General features: G+C 51.1%; 21 non-coding genes across 21 annotated transcripts; 11 read left to right on the forward strand and 10 right to left on the reverse strand.

The window, feature by feature from the left end:
* The first annotated feature begins 526 nt into the window (after positions 1–526).
* Positions 527–598, forward strand: Trnag-ccc (transfer RNA glycine (anticodon CCC)). The gene has a single exon. It is a non-coding gene; the product is annotated as a tRNA-Gly (tRNA).
* Positions 599–1,616: 1,018 nt separating this feature from the next.
* Positions 1,617–1,688, reverse strand: Trnae-uuc (transfer RNA glutamic acid (anticodon UUC)). The gene has a single exon. It is a non-coding gene; the product is annotated as a tRNA-Glu (tRNA).
* A 614-nt stretch (positions 1,689–2,302) lies between these two features.
* On the forward strand, positions 2,303–2,374 carry Trnag-ccc (transfer RNA glycine (anticodon CCC)). Its single transcript has one exon. It is a non-coding gene; the product is annotated as a tRNA-Gly (tRNA).
* A 1,018-nt stretch (positions 2,375–3,392) lies between these two features.
* Positions 3,393–3,464, reverse strand: Trnae-uuc (transfer RNA glutamic acid (anticodon UUC)). The gene has a single exon. It is a non-coding gene; the product is annotated as a tRNA-Glu (tRNA).
* Positions 3,465–4,078: 614 nt separating this feature from the next.
* On the forward strand, positions 4,079–4,150 carry Trnag-ccc (transfer RNA glycine (anticodon CCC)). Its single transcript has one exon. It is a non-coding gene; the product is annotated as a tRNA-Gly (tRNA).
* A 1,018-nt stretch (positions 4,151–5,168) lies between these two features.
* Trnae-uuc (transfer RNA glutamic acid (anticodon UUC)) lies at positions 5,169–5,240 on the reverse strand. The gene has a single exon. It is a non-coding gene; the product is annotated as a tRNA-Glu (tRNA).
* A 614-nt stretch (positions 5,241–5,854) lies between these two features.
* On the forward strand, positions 5,855–5,926 carry Trnag-ccc (transfer RNA glycine (anticodon CCC)). The gene has a single exon. It is a non-coding gene; the product is annotated as a tRNA-Gly (tRNA).
* A 1,018-nt stretch (positions 5,927–6,944) lies between these two features.
* On the reverse strand, positions 6,945–7,016 carry Trnae-uuc (transfer RNA glutamic acid (anticodon UUC)). The gene has a single exon. It is a non-coding gene; the product is annotated as a tRNA-Glu (tRNA).
* A 614-nt stretch (positions 7,017–7,630) lies between these two features.
* Trnag-ccc (transfer RNA glycine (anticodon CCC)) lies at positions 7,631–7,702 on the forward strand. Its single transcript has one exon. It is a non-coding gene; the product is annotated as a tRNA-Gly (tRNA).
* A 1,018-nt stretch (positions 7,703–8,720) lies between these two features.
* Trnae-uuc (transfer RNA glutamic acid (anticodon UUC)) lies at positions 8,721–8,792 on the reverse strand. The gene has a single exon. It is a non-coding gene; the product is annotated as a tRNA-Glu (tRNA).
* Positions 8,793–9,406: 614 nt separating this feature from the next.
* Trnag-ccc (transfer RNA glycine (anticodon CCC)) lies at positions 9,407–9,478 on the forward strand. The gene has a single exon. It is a non-coding gene; the product is annotated as a tRNA-Gly (tRNA).
* Positions 9,479–10,496: 1,018 nt separating this feature from the next.
* Positions 10,497–10,568, reverse strand: Trnae-uuc (transfer RNA glutamic acid (anticodon UUC)). The gene has a single exon. It is a non-coding gene; the product is annotated as a tRNA-Glu (tRNA).
* Positions 10,569–11,182: 614 nt separating this feature from the next.
* Trnag-ccc (transfer RNA glycine (anticodon CCC)) lies at positions 11,183–11,254 on the forward strand. Its single transcript has one exon. It is a non-coding gene; the product is annotated as a tRNA-Gly (tRNA).
* Positions 11,255–12,272: 1,018 nt separating this feature from the next.
* Positions 12,273–12,344, reverse strand: Trnae-uuc (transfer RNA glutamic acid (anticodon UUC)). The gene has a single exon. It is a non-coding gene; the product is annotated as a tRNA-Glu (tRNA).
* A 614-nt stretch (positions 12,345–12,958) lies between these two features.
* Trnag-ccc (transfer RNA glycine (anticodon CCC)) lies at positions 12,959–13,030 on the forward strand. The gene has a single exon. It is a non-coding gene; the product is annotated as a tRNA-Gly (tRNA).
* Positions 13,031–14,048: 1,018 nt separating this feature from the next.
* On the reverse strand, positions 14,049–14,120 carry Trnae-uuc (transfer RNA glutamic acid (anticodon UUC)). The gene has a single exon. It is a non-coding gene; the product is annotated as a tRNA-Glu (tRNA).
* Positions 14,121–14,734: 614 nt separating this feature from the next.
* Trnag-ccc (transfer RNA glycine (anticodon CCC)) lies at positions 14,735–14,806 on the forward strand. The gene has a single exon. It is a non-coding gene; the product is annotated as a tRNA-Gly (tRNA).
* Positions 14,807–15,824: 1,018 nt separating this feature from the next.
* Trnae-uuc (transfer RNA glutamic acid (anticodon UUC)) lies at positions 15,825–15,896 on the reverse strand. Its single transcript has one exon. It is a non-coding gene; the product is annotated as a tRNA-Glu (tRNA).
* Positions 15,897–16,510: 614 nt separating this feature from the next.
* Trnag-ccc (transfer RNA glycine (anticodon CCC)) lies at positions 16,511–16,582 on the forward strand. Its single transcript has one exon. It is a non-coding gene; the product is annotated as a tRNA-Gly (tRNA).
* A 1,018-nt stretch (positions 16,583–17,600) lies between these two features.
* Positions 17,601–17,672, reverse strand: Trnae-uuc (transfer RNA glutamic acid (anticodon UUC)). The gene has a single exon. It is a non-coding gene; the product is annotated as a tRNA-Glu (tRNA).
* Positions 17,673–18,286: 614 nt separating this feature from the next.
* Positions 18,287–18,358, forward strand: Trnag-ccc (transfer RNA glycine (anticodon CCC)). Its single transcript has one exon. It is a non-coding gene; the product is annotated as a tRNA-Gly (tRNA).
* Positions 18,359–19,116: the final 758 nt, after the last annotated feature.

The raw sequence follows: 19,116 nt of genomic DNA on the forward strand, positions 1-19,116 counted from the left end.
ACTCTGTCCGCCGCCCAAGTCATACTACACAAACATCGCTTTCAGTCTCGAGTGCAACTAGCAAAACTGTAATTAGTAATAACTGGAAACAAACACTCTCACGTTGACGCAAAGAAGCCTAGGTGGTAATAAACGGCATATACGGCCTTACCTCGCAAAAGCTATGCTGTGCGTTTCACCGTCGTGGAGAGAAAATGAGATGGCTGAGGTGAGGATCGAACGTACGCCCGTAAGAAGAGGACACGCGCTGCCCACTGCGCCAGGGAGGCACACAGGAATACTCGCCACCGCCAGCCTCACTAAGTAGTTCTAATTTCAGAATTCGTTTCCCACCATGCCGAACACGAAAGGGTGGACTTCTCAGCGGAAGTCAATCCTGCGTCTAGTTACGGTGCCTCGCCCTGGAAGCAGCGTGGCAAAGCGTTCGGATGTGCTGGCGGGCAGGGCGCCTGCAGCAGATTCGCTTCGGCCTCTGGTGGCAGCAGGGGCGGCAACGGATCACGACACACGAAGCCTGCAGCGCAGTGCGGTGGTGGTGTAACGGTCAGCATGGTTGCTTCCCAAGCAGTTGATCTGGGTTCGATTCTCGGCCACCGCAGGAGCATTGTCATTTTTGCCTAGCGCAATAGTGTGTGTTCAACACCATGCGATCCTCGAAATTGCCAAGTGTCGCGGCACAAGTAGTATCTGCTCGTCTCTCGCCTCGTTCCAGCTAAGTGGGTGGGTCCTTCAGTTGATTTCACTTCATCGTGTGTCGACTTGGCCCGACTTTGCTCGACTGCCGCTCGCTGCCGCTCGGCAGTGGGGCCGATATGACAGGAGAAGTACGACAATCGGCTGCGAGAAATAAGGTAATCAAGAGTACCTTTCCTTTTCAATACGAAAAGCTAAATTTTCATTTACAAATTTCGGAAATCTCACTGCTTCGCTACGGTGTTATCTACGATATTTGAGAAATTCTCTGTGGATTCGTACGGTTGTGTTATTGCCAAAGTCGTTCTGGCACTTAACTTGCGCTCTTTTTGGCAAACAAGCTCTTTAAATTACGTTAACGAACATATGATCCAAAATTTAAATTGCTGAGGGACGCATCATAGCACAACAACACTGTAACACAAAAGGGGGAGGGTGGGGGTGAAAGTGGAAAGGTCCAATAGCACGCAGAGTTCCCGCCCATCACCCATCTAATCACTAGCCACGCCCACCTCTGCTTAACTTCATTAATCGAAAGGGAGCCGGCCGTTGACGACAACTGAGTGAAACGTTCAGACTTGTAGCTCGATGTGCAGGTAGTTTTGGAATCTGCCTCGCAGAGTCTCGCAGGAGACTGCATTTCCTATTAGCGAAGAAAATGGAATGGCCTGTGGAGGGATCGAACCCATGACCGTGTTACTAGCACGACGCTATAGCCCACTGAGCTAACGGGCCACGCAACACTGTCGCATCAGCAGTCCAAAACCATCTCCTCTTCCTTCTAAGCGGTCCGCCATTCACGTGAGCATGTATCTCTTTTTCTTGACTTTCTCTCACCTTATACATGGAACCCAGAGCAGCAACACCACGAAGACGAAAAACGGCCGTCAGACGTTTCCTCATCCCAGCCCAGAAAATTCACATTCCGGTACCGGGAATCGAACCCGGGCCTCCTGGGTGAAAGCCAGGTATCCTAGCCACTAGACCATACCGGACATACTTCAAGGATCCACTACGTGTGTTTGCTTCCAGAAATACTTCTCCTGCACGCAACTTTACTGCCGAATCTGGCGCCAACGCTGAACTCTGTCCGCCGCCCAAGTCATACTACACAAACATCGCTTTCACTCTCGAGTGCAACTAGCAAAACTGTAATTAGTAATAACTGGAAACAAACACTCTCACGGTGACGCAAAGAAGCCTAGGTGGTAATAAACGGCATATACGGCCTTACCTCGCAAAAGCTATGCTGTGCGTTTCACCGTCGTGGAGAGAAAATGAGATGGCTGAGGTGAGGATCGAACGTACGCCCGTAAGAAGAGGACACGCGCTGCCCACTGCGCCAGGGAGGCACACAGGAATACTCGCCACCGCCAGCCTCACTAAGTAGTTCTAATTTCAGAATTCGTTTCCCACCATGCCGAACACGAAAGGGTGGACTTCTCAGCGGAAGTCAATCCTGCGTCTAGTTACGGTGCCTCGCCCTGGAAGCAGCGTGGCAAAGCGTTCGGATGTGCTGGCGGGCAGGGCGCCTGAAGCAGATTCGCTTCGGCCTCTGGTGGCAGCAGGGGCGGCAACGGATCACGACACACGAAGCCTGCAGCGCAGTGCGGTGGTGGTGTAACGGTCAGCATGGTTGCTTCCCAAGCAGTTGATCCGGGTTCGATTCTCGGCCACCGCAGGAGCATTGTCATTTTTGCCTAGCGCAATAGTGTGTGTTCAACACCATGCGATCCTCGAAATTGCCAAGTGTCGCGGCACAAGTAGTATCTGCTCGTCTCTCGCCTCGTTCCAGCTAAGTGGGTGGGTCCTTCAGTTGATTTCACTTCATCGTGTGTCGACTTGGCCCGACTTTGCTCGACTGCCGCTCGCTGCCGCTCGGCAGTGGGGCCGATATGACAGGAGAAGTACGACAATCGGCTGCGAGAAATAAGGTAATCAAGAGTACCTTTCCTTTTCAATACGAAAAGCTAAATTTTCATTTACAAATTTCGGAAATCTCACTGCTTCGCTACGGTGTTATCTACGATATTTGAGAAATTCTCTGTGGATTCGTACGGTTGTGTTATTGCCAAAGTCGTTCTGGCACTTAACTTGCGCTCTTTTTGGCAAACAAGCTCTTTAAATTACGTTAACGAACATATGATCCAAAATTTAAATTGCTGAGGGACGCATCATAGCACAACAACACTGTAACACAAAAGGGGGAGGGTGGGGGTGAAAGTGGAAAGGTCCAATAGCACGCAGAGTTCCCGCCCATCACCCATCTAATCACTAGCCACGCCCACCTCTGCTTAACTTCATTAATCGAAAGGGAGCCGGCCGTTGACGACAACTGAGTGAAACGTTCAGACTTGTAGCTCGATGTGCAGGTAGTTTTGGAATCTGCCTCGCAGAGTCTCGCAGGAGACTGCATTTCCTATTAGCGAAGAAAATGGAATGGCCTGTGGAGGGATCGAACCCATGACCGTGTTACTAGCACGACGCTATAGCCCACTGAGCTAACGGGCCACGCAACACTGTCGCATCAGCAGTCCAAAACCATCTCCTCTTCCTTCTAAGCGGTCCGCCATTCACGTGAGCATGTATCTCTTTTTCTTGACTTTCTCTCACCTTATACATGGAACCCAGAGCAGCAACACCACGAAGACGAAAAACGGCCGTCAGACGTTTCCTCATCCCAGCCCAGAAAATTCACATTCCGGTACCGGGAATCGAACCCGGGCCTCCTGGGTGAAAGCCAGGTATCCTAGCCACTAGACCATACCGGACATACTTCAAGGATCCACTACGTGTGTTTGCTTCCAGAAATACTTCTCCTGCACGCAACTTTACTGCCGAATCTGGCGCCAACGCTGAACTCTGTCCGCCGCCCAAGTCATACTACACAAACATCGCTTTCACTCTCGAGTGCAACTAGCAAAACTGTAATTAGTAATAACTGGAAACAAACACTCTCACGGTGACGCAAAGAAGCCTAGGTGGTAATAAACGGCATATACGGCCTTACCTCGCAAAAGCTATGCTGTGCGTTTCACCGTCGTGGAGAGAAAATGAGATGGCTGAGGTGAGGATCGAACGTACGCCCGTAAGAAGAGGACACGCGCTGCCCACTGCGCCAGGGAGGCACACAGGAATACTCGCCACCGCCAGCCTCACTAAGTAGTTCTAATTTCAGAATTCGTTTCCCACCATGCCGAACACGAAAGGGTGGACTTCTCAGCGGAAGTCAATCCTGCGTCTAGTTACGGTGCCTCGCCCTGGAAGCAGCGTGGCAAAGCGTTCGGATGTGCTGGCGGGCAGGGCGCCTGAAGCAGATTCGCTTCGGCCTCTGGTGGCAGCAGGGGCGGCAACGGATCACGACACACGAAGCCTGCAGCGCAGTGCGGTGGTGGTGTAACGGTCAGCATGGTTGCTTCCCAAGCAGTTGATCCGGGTTCGATTCTCGGCCACCGCAGGAGCATTGTCATTTTTGCCTAGCGCAATAGTGTGTGTTCAACACCATGCGATCCTCGAAATTGCCAAGTGTCGCGGCACAAGTAGTATCTGCTCGTCTCTCGCCTCGTTCCAGCTAAGTGGGTGGGTCCTTCAGTTGATTTCACTTCATCGTGTGTCGACTTGGCCCGACTTTGCTCGACTGCCGCTCGCTGCCGCTCGGCAGTGGGGCCGATATGACAGGAGAAGTACGACAATCGGCTGCGAGAAATAAGGTAATCAAGAGTACCTTTCCTTTTCAATACGAAAAGCTAAATTTTCATTTACAAATTTCGGAAATCTCACTGCTTCGCTACGGTGTTATCTACGATATTTGAGAAATTCTCTGTGGATTCGTACGGTTGTGTTATTGCCAAAGTCGTTCTGGCACTTAACTTGCGCTCTTTTTGGCAAACAAGCTCTTTAAATTACGTTAACGAACATATGATCCAAAATTTAAATTGCTGAGGGACGCATCATAGCACAACAACACTGTAACACAAAAGGGGGAGGGTGGGGGTGAAAGTGGAAAGGTCCAATAGCACGCAGAGTTCCCGCCCATCACCCATCTAATCACTAGCCACGCCCACCTCTGCTTAACTTCATTAATCGAAAGGGAGCCGGCCGTTGACGACAACTGAGTGAAACGTTCAGACTTGTAGCTCGATGTGCAGGTAGTTTTGGAATCTGCCTCGCAGAGTCTCGCAGGAGACTGCATTTCCTATTAGCGAAGAAAATGGAATGGCCTGTGGAGGGATCGAACCCATGACCGTGTTACTAGCACGACGCTATAGCCCACTGAGCTAACGGGCCACGCAACACTGTCGCATCAGCAGTCCAAAACCATCTCCTCTTCCTTCTAAGCGGTCCGCCATTCACGTGAGCATGTATCTCTTTTTCTTGACTTTCTCTCACCTTATACATGGAACCCAGAGCAGCAACACCACGAAGACGAAAAACGGCCGTCAGACGTTTCCTCATCCCAGCCCAGAAAATTCACATTCCGGTACCGGGAATCGAACCCGGGCCTCCTGGGTGAAAGCCAGGTATCCTAGCCACTAGACCATACCGGACATACTTCAAGGATCCACTACGTGTGTTTGCTTCCAGAAATACTTCTCCTGCACGCAACTTTACTGCCGAATCTGGCGCCAACGCTGAACTCTGTCCGCCGCCCAAGTCATACTACACAAACATCGCTTTCAGTCTCGAGTGCAACTAGCAAAACTGTAATTAGTAATAACTGGAAACAAACACTCTCACGTTGACGCAAAGAAGCCTAGGTGGTAATAAACGGCATATACGGCCTTACCTCGCAAAAGCTATGCTGTGCGTTTCACCGTCGTGGAGAGAAAATGAGATGGCTGAGGTGAGGATCGAACGTACGCCCGTAAGAAGAGGACACGCGCTGCCCACTGCGCCAGGGAGGCACACAGGAATACTCGCCACCGCCAGCCTCACTAAGTAGTTCTAATTTCAGAATTCGTTTCCCACCATGCCGAACACGAAAGGGTGGACTTCTCAGCGGAAGTCAATCCTGCGTCTAGTTACGGTGCCTCGCCCTGGAAGCAGCGTGGCAAAGCGTTCGGATGTGCTGGCGGGCAGGGCGCCTGCAGCAGATTCGCTTCGGCCTCTGGTGGCAGCAGGGGCGGCAACGGATCACGACACACGAAGCCTGCAGCGCAGTGCGGTGGTGGTGTAACGGTCAGCATGGTTGCTTCCCAAGCAGTTGATCCGGGTTCGATTCTCGGCCACCGCAGGAGCATTGTCATTTTTGCCTAGCGCAATAGTGTGTGTTCAACACCATGCGATCCTCGAAATTGCCAAGTGTCGCGGCACAAGTAGTATCTGCTCGTCTCTCGCCTCGTTCCAGCTAAGTGGGTGGGTCCTTCAGTTGATTTCACTTCATCGTGTGTCGACTTGGCCCGACTTTGCTCGACTGCCGCTCGCTGCCGCTCGGCAGTGGGGCCGATATGACAGGAGAAGTACGACAATCGGCTGCGAGAAATAAGGTAATCAAGAGTACCTTTCCTTTTCAATACGAAAAGCTAAATTTTCATTTACAAATTTCGGAAATCTCACTGCTTCGCTACGGTGTTATCTACGATATTTGAGAAATTCTCTGTGGATTCGTACGGTTGTGTTATTGCCAAAGTCGTTCTGGCACTTAACTTGCGCTCTTTTTGGCAAACAACCTCTTTAAATTACGTTAACGAACATATGATCCAAAATTTAAATTGCTGAGGGACGCATCATAGCACAACAACACTGTAACACAAAAGGGGGAGGGTGGGGGTGAAAGTGGAAAGGTCCAATAGCACGCAGAGTTCCCGCCCATCACCCATCTAATCACTAGCCACGCCCACCTCTGCTTAACTTCATTAATCGAAAGGGAGCCGGCCGTTGACGACAACTGAGTGAAACGTTCAGACTTGTAGCTCGATGTGCAGGTAGTTTTGGAATCTGCCTCGCAGAGTCTCGCAGGAGACTGCATTTCCTATTAGCGAAGAAAATGGAATGGCCTGTGGAGGGATCGAACCCATGACCGTGTTACTAGCACGACGCTATAGCCCACTGAGCTAACGGGCCACGCAACACTGTCGCATCAGCAGTCCAAAACCATCTCCTCTTCCTTCTAAGCGGTCCGCCATTCACGTGAGCATGTATCTCTTTTTCTTGACTTTCTCTCACCTTATACATGGAACCCAGAGCAGCAACACCACGAAGACGAAAAACGGCCGTGAGACGTTTCCTCATCCCAGCCCAGAAAATTCACATTCCGGTACCGGGAATCGAACCCGGGCCTCCTGGGTGAAAGCCAGGTATCCTAGCCACTAGACCATACCGGACATACTTCAAGGATCCACTACGTGTGTTTGCTTCCAGAAATACTTCTCCTGCACGCAACTTTACTGCCGAATCTGGCGCCAACGCTGAACTCTGTCCGCCGCCCAAGTCATACTACACAAACATCGCTTTCAGTCTCGAGTGCAACTAGCAAAACTGTAATTAGTAATAACTGGAAACAAACACTCTCACGTTGACGCAAAGAAGCCTAGGTGGTAATAAACGGCATATACGGCCTTACCTCGCAAAAGCTATGCTGTGCGTTTCACCGTCGTGGAGAGAAAATGAGATGGCTGAGGTGAGGATCGAACGTACGCCCGTAAGAAGAGGACACGCGCTGCCCACTGCGCCAGGGAGGCACACAGGAATACTCGCCACCGCCAGCCTCACTAAGTAGTTCTAATTTCAGAATTCGTTTCCCACCATGCCGAACACGAAAGGGTGGACTTCTCAGCGGAAGTCAATCCTGCGTCTAGTTACGGTGCCTCGCCCTGGAAGCAGCGTGGCAAAGCGTTCGGATGTGCTGGCGGGCAGGGCGCCTGCAGCAGATTCGCTTCGGCCTCTGGTGGCAGCAGGGGCGGCAACGGATCACGACACACGAAGCCTGCAGCGCAGTGCGGTGGTGGTGTAACGGTCAGCATGGTTGCTTCCCAAGCAGTTGATCTGGGTTCGATTCTCGGCCACCGCAGGAGCATTGTCATTTTTGCCTAGCGCAATAGTGTGTGTTCAACACCATGCGATCCTCGAAATTGCCAAGTGTCGCGGCACAAGTAGTATCTGCTCGTCTCTCGCCTCGTTCCAGCTAAGTGGGTGGGTCCTTCAGTTGATTTCACTTCATCGTGTGTCGACTTGGCCCGACTTTGCTCGACTGCCGCTCGCTGCCGCTCGGCAGTGGGGCCGATATGACAGGAGAAGTACGACAATCGGCTGCGAGAAATAAGGTAATCAAGAGTACCTTTCCTTTTCAATACGAAAAGCTAAATTTTCATTTACAAATTTCGGAAATCTCACTGCTTCGCTACGGTGTTATCTACGATATTTGAGAAATTCTCTGTGGATTCGTACGGTTGTGTTATTGCCAAAGTCGTTCTGGCACTTAACTTGCGCTCTTTTTGGCAAACAAGCTCTTTAAATTACGTTAACGAACATATGATCCAAAATTTAAATTGCTGAGGGACGCATCATAGCACAACAACACTGTAACACAAAAGGGGGAGGGTGGGGGTGAAAGTGGAAAGGTCCAATAGCACGCAGAGTTCCCGCCCATCACCCATCTAATCACTAGCCACGCCCACCTCTGCTTAACTTCATTAATCGAAAGGGAGCCGGCCGTTGACGACAACTGAGTGAAACGTTCAGACTTGTAGCTCGATGTGCAGGTAGTTTTGGAATCTGCCTCGCAGAGTCTCGCAGGAGACTGCATTTCCTATTAGCGAAGAAAATGGAATGGCCTGTGGAGGGATCGAACCCATGACCGTGTTACTAGCACGACGCTATAGCCCACTGAGCTAACGGGCCACGCAACACTGTCGCATCAGCAGTCCAAAACCATCTCCTCTTCCTTCTAAGCGGTCCGCCATTCACGTGAGCATGTATCTCTTTTTCTTGACTTTCTCTCACCTTATACATGGAACCCAGAGCAGCAACACCACGAAGACGAAAAACGGCCGTCAGACGTTTCCTCATCCCAGCCCAGAAAATTCACATTCCGGTACCGGGAATCGAACCCGGGCCTCCTGGGTGAAAGCCAGGTATCCTAGCCACTAGACCATACCGGACATACTTCAAGGATCCACTACGTGTGTTTGCTTCCAGAAATACTTCTCCTGCACGCAACTTTACTGCCGAATCTGGCGCCAACGCTGAACTCTGTCCGCCGCCCAAGTCATACTACACAAACATCGCTTTCACTCTCGAGTGCAACTAGCAAAACTGTAATTAGTAATAACTGGAAACAAACACTCTCACGGTGACGCAAAGAAGCCTAGGTGGTAATAAACGGCATATACGGCCTTACCTCGCAAAAGCTATGCTGTGCGTTTCACCGTCGTGGAGAGAAAATGAGATGGCTGAGGTGAGGATCGAACGTACGCCCGTAAGAAGAGGACACGCGCTGCCCACTGCGCCAGGGAGGCACACAGGAATACTCGCCACCGCCAGCCTCACTAAGTAGTTCTAATTTCAGAATTCGTTTCCCACCATGCCGAACACGAAAGGGTGGACTTCTCAGCGGAAGTCAATCCTGCGTCTAGTTACGGTGCCTCGCCCTGGAAGCAGCGTGGCAAAGCGTTCGGATGTGCTGGCGGGCAGGGCGCCTGCAGCAGATTCGCTTCGGCCTCTGGTGGCAGCAGGGGCGGCAACGGATCACGACACACGAAGCCTGCAGCGCAGTGCGGTGGTGGTGTAACGGTCAGCATGGTTGCTTCCCAAGCAGTTGATCTGGGTTCGATTCTCGGCCACCGCAGGAGCATTGTCATTTTTGCCTAGCGCAATAGTGTGTGTTCAACACCATGCGATCCTCGAAATTGCCAAGTGTCGCGGCACAAGTAGTATCTGCTCGTCTCTCGCCTCGTTCCAGCTAAGTGGGTGGGTCCTTCAGTTGATTTCACTTCATCGTGTGTCGACTTGGCCCGACTTTGCTCGACTGCCGCTCGCTGCCGCTCGGCAGTGGGGCCGATATGACAGGAGAAGTACGACAATCGGCTGCGAGAAATAAGGTAATCAAGAGTACCTTTCCTTTTCAATACGAAAAGCTAAATTTTCATTTACAAATTTCGGAAATCTCACTGCTTCGCTACGGTGTTATCTACGATATTTGAGAAATTCTCTGTGGATTCGTACGGTTGTGTTATTGCCAAAGTCGTTCTGGCACTTAACTTGCGCTCTTTTTGGCAAACAAGCTCTTTAAATTACGTTAACGAACATATGATCCAAAATTTAAATTGCTGAGGGACGCATCATAGCACAACAACACTGTAACACAAAAGGGGGAGGGTGGGGGTGAAAGTGGAAAGGTCCAATAGCACGCAGAGTTCCCGCCCATCACCCATCTAATCACTAGCCACGCCCACCTCTGCTTAACTTCATTAATCGAAAGGGAGCCGGCCGTTGACGACAACTGAGTGAAACGTTCAGACTTGTAGCTCGATGTGCAGGTAGTTTTGGAATCTGCCTCGCAGAGTCTCGCAGGAGACTGCATTTCCTATTAGCGAAGAAAATGGAATGGCCTGTGGAGGGATCGAACCCATGACCGTGTTACTAGCACGACGCTATAGCCCACTGAGCTAACGGGCCACGCAACACTGTCGCATCAGCAGTCCAAAACCATCTCCTCTTCCTTCTAAGCGGTCCGCCATTCACGTGAGCATGTATCTCTTTTTCTTGACTTTCTCTCACCTTATACATGGAACCCAGAGCAGCAACACCACGAAGACGAAAAACGGCCGTGAGACGTTTCCTCATCCCAGCCCAGAAAATTCACATTCCGGTACCGGGAATCGAACCCGGGCCTCCTGGGTGAAAGCCAGGTATCCTAGCCACTAGACCATACCGGACATACTTCAAGGATCCACTACGTGTGTTTGCTTCCAGAAATACTTCTCCTGCACGCAACTTTACTGCCGAATCTGGCGCCAACGCTGAACTCTGTCCGCCGCCCAAGTCATACTACACAAACATCGCTTTCAGTCTCGAGTGCAACTAGCAAAACTGTAATTAGTAATAACTGGAAACAAACACTCTCACGTTGACGCAAAGAAGCCTAGGTGGTAATAAACGGCATATACGGCCTTACCTCGCAAAAGCTATGCTGTGCGTTTCACCGTCGTGGAGAGAAAATGAGATGGCTGAGGTGAGGATCGAACGTACGCCCGTAAGAAGAGGACACGCGCTGCCCACTGCGCCAGGGAGGCACACAGGAATACTCGCCACCGCCAGCCTCACTAAGTAGTTCTAATTTCAGAATTCGTTTCCCACCATGCCGAACACGAAAGGGTGGACTTCTCAGCGGAAGTCAATCCTGCGTCTAGTTACGGTGCCTCGCCCTGGAAGCAGCGTGGCAAAGCGTTCGGATGTGCTGGCGGGCAGGGCGCCTGCAGCAGATTCGCTTCGGCCTCTGGTGGCAGCAGGGGCGGCAACGGATCACGACACACGAAGCCTGCAGCGCAGTGCGGTGGTGGTGTAACGGTCAGCATGGTTGCTTCCCAAGCAGTTGATCTGGGTTCGATTCTCGGCCACCGCAGGAGCATTGTCATTTTTGCCTAGCGCAATAGTGTGTGTTCAACACCATGCGATCCTCGAAATTGCCAAGTGTCGCGGCACAAGTAGTATCTGCTCGTCTCTCGCCTCGTTCCAGCTAAGTGGGTGGGTCCTTCAGTTGATTTCACTTCATCGTGTGTCGACTTGGCCCGACTTTGCTCGACTGCCGCTCGCTGCCGCTCGGCAGTGGGGCCGATATGACAGGAGAAGTACGACAATCGGCTGCGAGAAATAAGGTAATCAAGAGTACCTTTCCTTTTCAATACGAAAAGCTAAATTTTCATTTACAAATTTCGGAAATCTCACTGCTTCGCTACGGTGTTATCTACGATATTTGAGAAATTCTCTGTGGATTCGTACGGTTGTGTTATTGCCAAAGTCGTTCTGGCACTTAACTTGCGCTCTTTTTGGCAAACAAGCTCTTTAAATTACGTTAACGAACATATGATCCAAAATTTAAATTGCTGAGGGACGCATCATAGCACAACAACACTGTAACACAAAAGGGGGAGGGTGGGGGTGAAAGTGGAAAGGTCCAATAGCACGCAGAGTTCCCGCCCATCACCCATCTAATCACTAGCCACGCCCACCTCTGCTTAACTTCATTAATCGAAAGGGAGCCGGCCGTTGACGACAACTGAGTGAAACGTTCAGACTTGTAGCTCGATGTGCAGGTAGTTTTGGAATCTGCCTCGCAGAGTCTCGCAGGAGACTGCATTTCCTATTAGCGAAGAAAATGGAATGGCCTGTGGAGGGATCGAACCCATGACCGTGTTACTAGCACGACGCTATAGCCCACTGAGCTAACGGGCCACGCAACACTGTCGCATCAGCAGTCCAAAACCATCTCCTCTTCCTTCTAAGCGGTCCGCCATTCACGTGAGCATGTATCTCTTTTTCTTGACTTTCTCTCACCTTATACATGGAACCCAGAGCAGCAACACCACGAAGACGAAAAACGGCCGTCAGACGTTTCCTCATCCCAGCCCAGAAAATTCACATTCCGGTACCGGGAATCGAACCCGGGCCTCCTGGGTGAAAGCCAGGTATCCTAGCCACTAGACCATACCGGACATACTTCAAGGATCCACTACGTGTGTTTGCTTCCAGAAATACTTCTCCTGCACGCAACTTTACTGCCGAATCTGGCGCCAACGCTGAACTCTGTCCGCCGCCCAAGTCATACTACACAAACATCGCTTTCACTCTCGAGTGCAACTAGCAAAACTGTAATTAGTAATAACTGGAAACAAACACTCTCACGGTGACGCAAAGAAGCCTAGGTGGTAATAAACGGCATATACGGCCTTACCTCGCAAAAGCTATGCTGTGCGTTTCACCGTCGTGGAGAGAAAATGAGATGGCTGAGGTGAGGATCGAACGTACGCCCGTAAGAAGAGGACACGCGCTGCCCACTGCGCCAGGGAGGCACACAGGAATACTCGCCACCGCCAGCCTCACTAAGTAGTTCTAATTTCAGAATTCGTTTCCCACCATGCCGAACACGAAAGGGTGGACTTCTCAGCGGAAGTCAATCCTGCGTCTAGTTACGGTGCCTCGCCCTGGAAGCAGCGTGGCAAAGCGTTCGGATGTGCTGGCGGGCAGGGCGCCTGCAGCAGATTCGCTTCGGCCTCTGGTGGCAGCAGGGGCGGCAACGGATCACGACACACGAAGCCTGCAGCGCAGTGCGGTGGTGGTGTAACGGTCAGCATGGTTGCTTCCCAAGCAGTTGATCCGGGTTCGATTCTCGGCCACCGCAGGAGCATTGTCATTTTTGCCTAGCGCAATAGTGTGTGTTCAACACCATGCGATCCTCGAAATTGCCAAGTGTCGCGGCACAAGTAGTATCTGCTCGTCTCTCGCCTCGTTCCAGCTAAGTGGGTGGGTCCTTCAGTTGATTTCACTTCATCGTGTGTCGACTTGGCCCGACTTTGCTCGACTGCCGCTCGCTGCCGCTCGGCAGTGGGGCCGATATGACAGGAGAAGTACGACAATCGGCTGCGAGAAATAAGGTAATCAAGAGTACCTTTCCTTTTCAATACGAAAAGCTAAATTTTCATTTACAAATTTCGGAAATCTCACTGCTTCGCTACGGTGTTATCTACGATATTTGAGAAATTCTCTGTGGATTCGTACGGTTGTGTTATTGCCAAAGTCGTTCTGGCACTTAACTTGCGCTCTTTTTGGCAAACAAGCTCTTTAAATTACGTTAACGAACATATGATCCAAAATTTAAATTGCTGAGGGACGCATCATAGCACAACAACACTGTAACACAAAAGGGGGAGGGTGGGGGTGAAAGTGGAAAGGTCCAATAGCACGCAGAGTTCCCGCCCATCACCCATCTAATCACTAGCCACGCCCACCTCTGCTTAACTTCATTAATCGAAAGGGAGCCGGCCGTTGACGACAACTGAGTGAAACGTTCAGACTTGTAGCTCGATGTGCAGGTAGTTTTGGAATCTGCCTCGCAGAGTCTCGCAGGAGACTGCATTTCCTATTAGCGAAGAAAATGGAATGGCCTGTGGAGGGATCGAACCCATGACCGTGTTACTAGCACGACGCTATAGCCCACTGAGCTAACGGGCCACGCAACACTGTCGCATCAGCAGTCCAAAACCATCTCCTCTTCCTTCTAAGCGGTCCGCCATTCACGTGAGCATGTATCTCTTTTTCTTGACTTTCTCTCACCTTATACATGGAACCCAGAGCAGCAACACCACGAAGACGAAAAACGGCCGTCAGACGTTTCCTCATCCCAGCCCAGAAAATTCACATTCCGGTACCGGGAATCGAACCCGGGCCTCCTGGGTGAAAGCCAGGTATCCTAGCCACTAGACCATACCGGACATACTTCAAGGATCCACTACGTGTGTTTGCTTCCAGAAATACTTCTCCTGCACGCAACTTTACTGCCGAATCTGGCGCCAACGCTGAACTCTGTCCGCCGCCCAAGTCATACTACACAAACATCGCTTTCAGTCTCGAGTGCAACTAGCAAAACTGTAATTAGTAATAACTGGAAACAAACACTCTCACGTTGACGCAAAGAAGCCTAGGTGGTAATAAACGGCATATACGGCCTTACCTCGCAAAAGCTATGCTGTGCGTTTCACCGTCGTGGAGAGAAAATGAGATGGCTGAGGTGAGGATCGAACGTACGCCCGTAAGAAGAGGACACGCGCTGCCCACTGCGCCAGGGAGGCACACAGGAATACTCGCCACCGCCAGCCTCACTAAGTAGTTCTAATTTCAGAATTCGTTTCCCACCATGCCGAACACGAAAGGGTGGACTTCTCAGCGGAAGTCAATCCTGCGTCTAGTTACGGTGCCTCGCCCTGGAAGCAGCGTGGCAAAGCGTTCGGATGTGCTGGCGGGCAGGGCGCCTGCAGCAGATTCGCTTCGGCCTCTGGTGGCAGCAGGGGCGGCAACGGATCACGACACACGAAGCCTGCAGCGCAGTGCGGTGGTGGTGTAACGGTCAGCATGGTTGCTTCCCAAGCAGTTGATCCGGGTTCGATTCTCGGCCACCGCAGGAGCATTGTCATTTTTGCCTAGCGCAATAGTGTGTGTTCAACACCATGCGATCCTCGAAATTGCCAAGTGTCGCGGCACAAGTAGTATCTGCTCGTCTCTCGCCTCGTTCCAGCTAAGTGGGTGGGTCCTTCAGTTGATTTCACTTCATCGTGTGTCGACTTGGCCCGACTTTGCTCGACTGCCGCTCGCTGCCGCTCGGCAGTGGGGCCGATATGACAGGAGAAGTACGACAATCGGCTGCGAGAAATAAGGTAATCAAGAGTACCTTTCCTTTTCAATACGAAAAGCTAAATTTTCATTTACAAATTTCGGAAATCTCACTGCTTCGCTACGGTGTTATCTACGATATTTGAGAAATTCTCTGTGGATTCGTACGGTTGTGTTATTGCCAAAGTCGTTCTGGCACTTAACTTGCGCTCTTTTTGGCAAACAAGCTCTTTAAATTACGTTAACGAACATATGATCCAAAATTTAAATTGCTGAGGGACGCATCATAGCACAACAACACTGTAACACAAAAGGGGGAGGGTGGGGGTGAAAGTGGAAAGGTCCAATAGCACGCAGAGTTCCCGCCCATCACCCATCTAATCACTAGCCACGCCCACCTCTGCTTAACTTCATTAATCGAAAGGGAGCCGGCCGTTGACGACAACTGAGTGAAACGTTCAGACTTGTAGCTCGATGTGCAGGTAGTTTTGGAATCTGCCTCGCAGAGTCTCGCAGGAGACTGCATTTCCTATTAGCGAAGAAAATGGAATGGCCTGTGGAGGGATCGAACCCATGACCGTGTTACTAGCACGACGCTATAGCCCACTGAGCTAACGGGCCACGCAACACTGTCGCATCAGCAGTCCAAAACCATCTCCTCTTCCTTCTAAGCGGTCCGCCATTCACGTGAGCATGTATCTCTTTTTCTTGACTTTCTCTCACCTTATACATGGAACCCAGAGCAGCAACACCACGAAGACGAAAAACGGCCGTGAGACGTTTCCTCATCCCAGCCCAGAAAATTCACATTCCGGTACCGGGAATCGAACCCGGGCCTCCTGGGTGAAAGCCAGGTATCCTAGCCACTAGACCATACCGGACATACTTCAAGGATCCACTACGTGTGTTTGCTTCCAGAAATACTTCTCCTGCACGCAACTTTACTGCCGAATCTGGCGCCAACGCTGAACTCTGTCCGCCGCCCAAGTCATACTACACAAACATCGCTTTCAGTCTCGAGTGCAACTAGCAAAACTGTAATTAGTAATAACTGGAAACAAACACTCTCACGTTGACGCAAAGAAGCCTAGGTGGTAATAAACGGCATATACGGCCTTACCTCGCAAAAGCTATGCTGTGCGTTTCACCGTCGTGGAGAGAAAATGAGATGGCTGAGGTGAGGATCGAACGTACGCCCGTAAGAAGAGGACACGCGCTGCCCACTGCGCCAGGGAGGCACACAGGAATACTCGCCACCGCCAGCCTCACTAAGTAGTTCTAATTTCAGAATTCGTTTCCCACCATGCCGAACACGAAAGGGTGGACTTCTCAGCGGAAGTCAATCCTGCGTCTAGTTACGGTGCCTCGCCCTGGAAGCAGCGTGGCAAAGCGTTCGGATGTGCTGGCGGGCAGGGCGCCTGCAGCAGATTCGCTTCGGCCTCTGGTGGCAGCAGGGGCGGCAACGGATCACGACACACGAAGCCTGCAGCGCAGTGCGGTGGTGGTGTAACGGTCAGCATGGTTGCTTCCCAAGCAGTTGATCCGGGTTCGATTCTCGGCCACCGCAGGAGCATTGTCATTTTTGCCTAGCGCAATAGTGTGTGTTCAACACCATGCGATCCTCGAAATTGCCAAGTGTCGCGGCACAAGTAGTATCTGCTCGTCTCTCGCCTCGTTCCAGCTAAGTGGGTGGGTCCTTCAGTTGATTTCACTTCATCGTGTGTCGACTTGGCCCGACTTTGCTCGACTGCCGCTCGCTGCCGCTCGGCAGTGGGGCCGATATGACAGGAGAAGTACGACAATCGGCTGCGAGAAATAAGGTAATCAAGAGTACCTTTCCTTTTCAATACGAAAAGCTAAATTTTCATTTACAAATTTCGGAAATCTCACTGCTTCGCTACGGTGTTATCTACGATATTTGAGAAATTCTCTGTGGATTCGTACGGTTGTGTTATTGCCAAAGTCGTTCTGGCACTTAACTTGCGCTCTTTTTGGCAAACAAGCTCTTTAAATTACGTTAACGAACATATGATCCAAAATTTAAATTGCTGAGGGACGCATCATAGCACAACAACACTGTAACACAAAAGGGGGAGGGTGGGGGTGAAAGTGGAAAGGTCCAATAGCACGCAGAGTTCCCGCCCATCACCCATCTAATCACTAGCCACGCCCACCTCTGCTTAACTTCATTAATCGAAAGGGAGCCGGCCGTTGACGACAACTGAGTGAAACGTTCAGACTTGTAGCTCGATGTGCAGGTAGTTTTGGAATCTGCCTCGCAGAGTCTCGCAGGAGACTGCATTTCCTATTAGCGAAGAAAATGGAATGGCCTGTGGAGGGATCGAACCCATGACCGTGTTACTAGCACGACGCTATAGCCCACTGAGCTAACGGGCCACGCAACACTGTCGCATCAGCAGTCCAAAACCATCTCCTCTTCCTTCTAAGCGGTCCGCCATTCACGTGAGCATGTATCTCTTTTTCTTGACTTTCTCTCACCTTATACATGGAACCCAGAGCAGCAACACCACGAAGACGAAAAACGGCCGTGAGACGTTTCCTCATCCCAGCCCAGAAAATTCACATTCCGGTACCGGGAATCGAACCCGGGCCTCCTGGGTGAAAGCCAGGTATCCTAGCCACTAGACCATACCGGACATACTTCAAGGATCCACTACGTGTGTTTGCTTCCAGAAATACTTCTCCTGCACGCAACTTTACTGCCGAATCTGGCGCCAACGCTGAACTCTGTCCGCCGCCCAAGTCATACTACACAAACATCGCTTTCAGTCTCGAGTGCAACTAGCAAAACTGTAATTAGTAATAACTGGAAACAAACACTCTCACGTTGACGCAAAGAAGCCTAGGTGGTAATAAACGGCATATACGGCCTTACCTCGCAAAAGCTATGCTGTGCGTTTCACCGTCGTGGAGAGAAAATGAGATGGCTGAGGTGAGGATCGAACGTACGCCCGTAAGAAGAGGACACGCGCTGCCCACTGCGCCAGGGAGGCACACAGGAATACTCGCCACCGCCAGCCTCACTAAGTAGTTCTAATTTCAGAATTCGTTTCCCACCATGCCGAACACGAAAGGGTGGACTTCTCAGCGGAAGTCAATCCTGCGTCTAGTTACGGTGCCTCGCCCTGGAAGCAGCGTGGCAAAGCGTTCGGATGTGCTGGCGGGCAGGGCGCCTGCAGCAGATTCGCTTCGGCCTCTGGTGGCAGCAGGGGCGGCAACGGATCACGACACACGAAGCCTGCAGCGCAGTGCGGTGGTGGTGTAACGGTCAGCATGGTTGCTTCCCAAGCAGTTGATCCGGGTTCGATTCTCGGCCACCGCAGGAGCATTGTCATTTTTGCCTAGCGCAATAGTGTGTGTTCAACACCATGCGATCCTCGAAATTGCCAAGTGTCGCGGCACAAGTAGTATCTGCTCGTCTCTCGCCTCGTTCCAGCTAAGTGGGTGGGTCCTTCAGTTGATTTCACTTCATCGTGTGTCGACTTGGCCCGACTTTGCTCGACTGCCGCTCGCTGCCGCTCGGCAGTGGGGCCGATATGACAGGAGAAGTACGACAATCGGCTGCGAGAAATAAGGTAATCAAGAGTACCTTTCCTTTTCAATACGAAAAGCTAAATTTTCATTTACAAATTTCGGAAATCTCACTGCTTCGCTACGGTGTTATCTACGATATTTGAGAAATTCTCTGTGGATTCGTACGGTTGTGTTATTGCCAAAGTCGTTCTGGCACTTAACTTGCGCTCTTTTTGGCAAACAAGCTCTTTAAATTACGTTAACGAACATATGATCCAAAATTTAAATTGCTGAGGGACGCATCATAGCACAACAACACTGTAACACAAAAGGGGGAGGGTGGGGGTGAAAGTGGAAAGGTCCAATAGCACGCAGAGTTCCCGCCCATCACCCATCTAATCACTAGCCACGCCCACCTCTGCTTAACTTCATTAATCGAAAGGGAGCCGGCCGTTGACGACAACTGAGTGAAACGTTCAGACTTGTAGCTCGATGTGCAGGTAGTTTTGGAATCTGCCTCGCAGAGTCTCGCAGGAGACTGCATTTCCTATTAGCGAAGAAAATGGA

Source organism: Schistocerca nitens, unplaced genomic scaffold (assembly GCF_023898315.1).
Source record: "Schistocerca nitens isolate TAMUIC-IGC-003100 unplaced genomic scaffold, iqSchNite1.1 HiC_scaffold_352, whole genome shotgun sequence".
Classification (NCBI taxonomy): Eukaryota; Metazoa; Arthropoda; class Insecta; order Orthoptera; family Acrididae; genus Schistocerca; species Schistocerca nitens.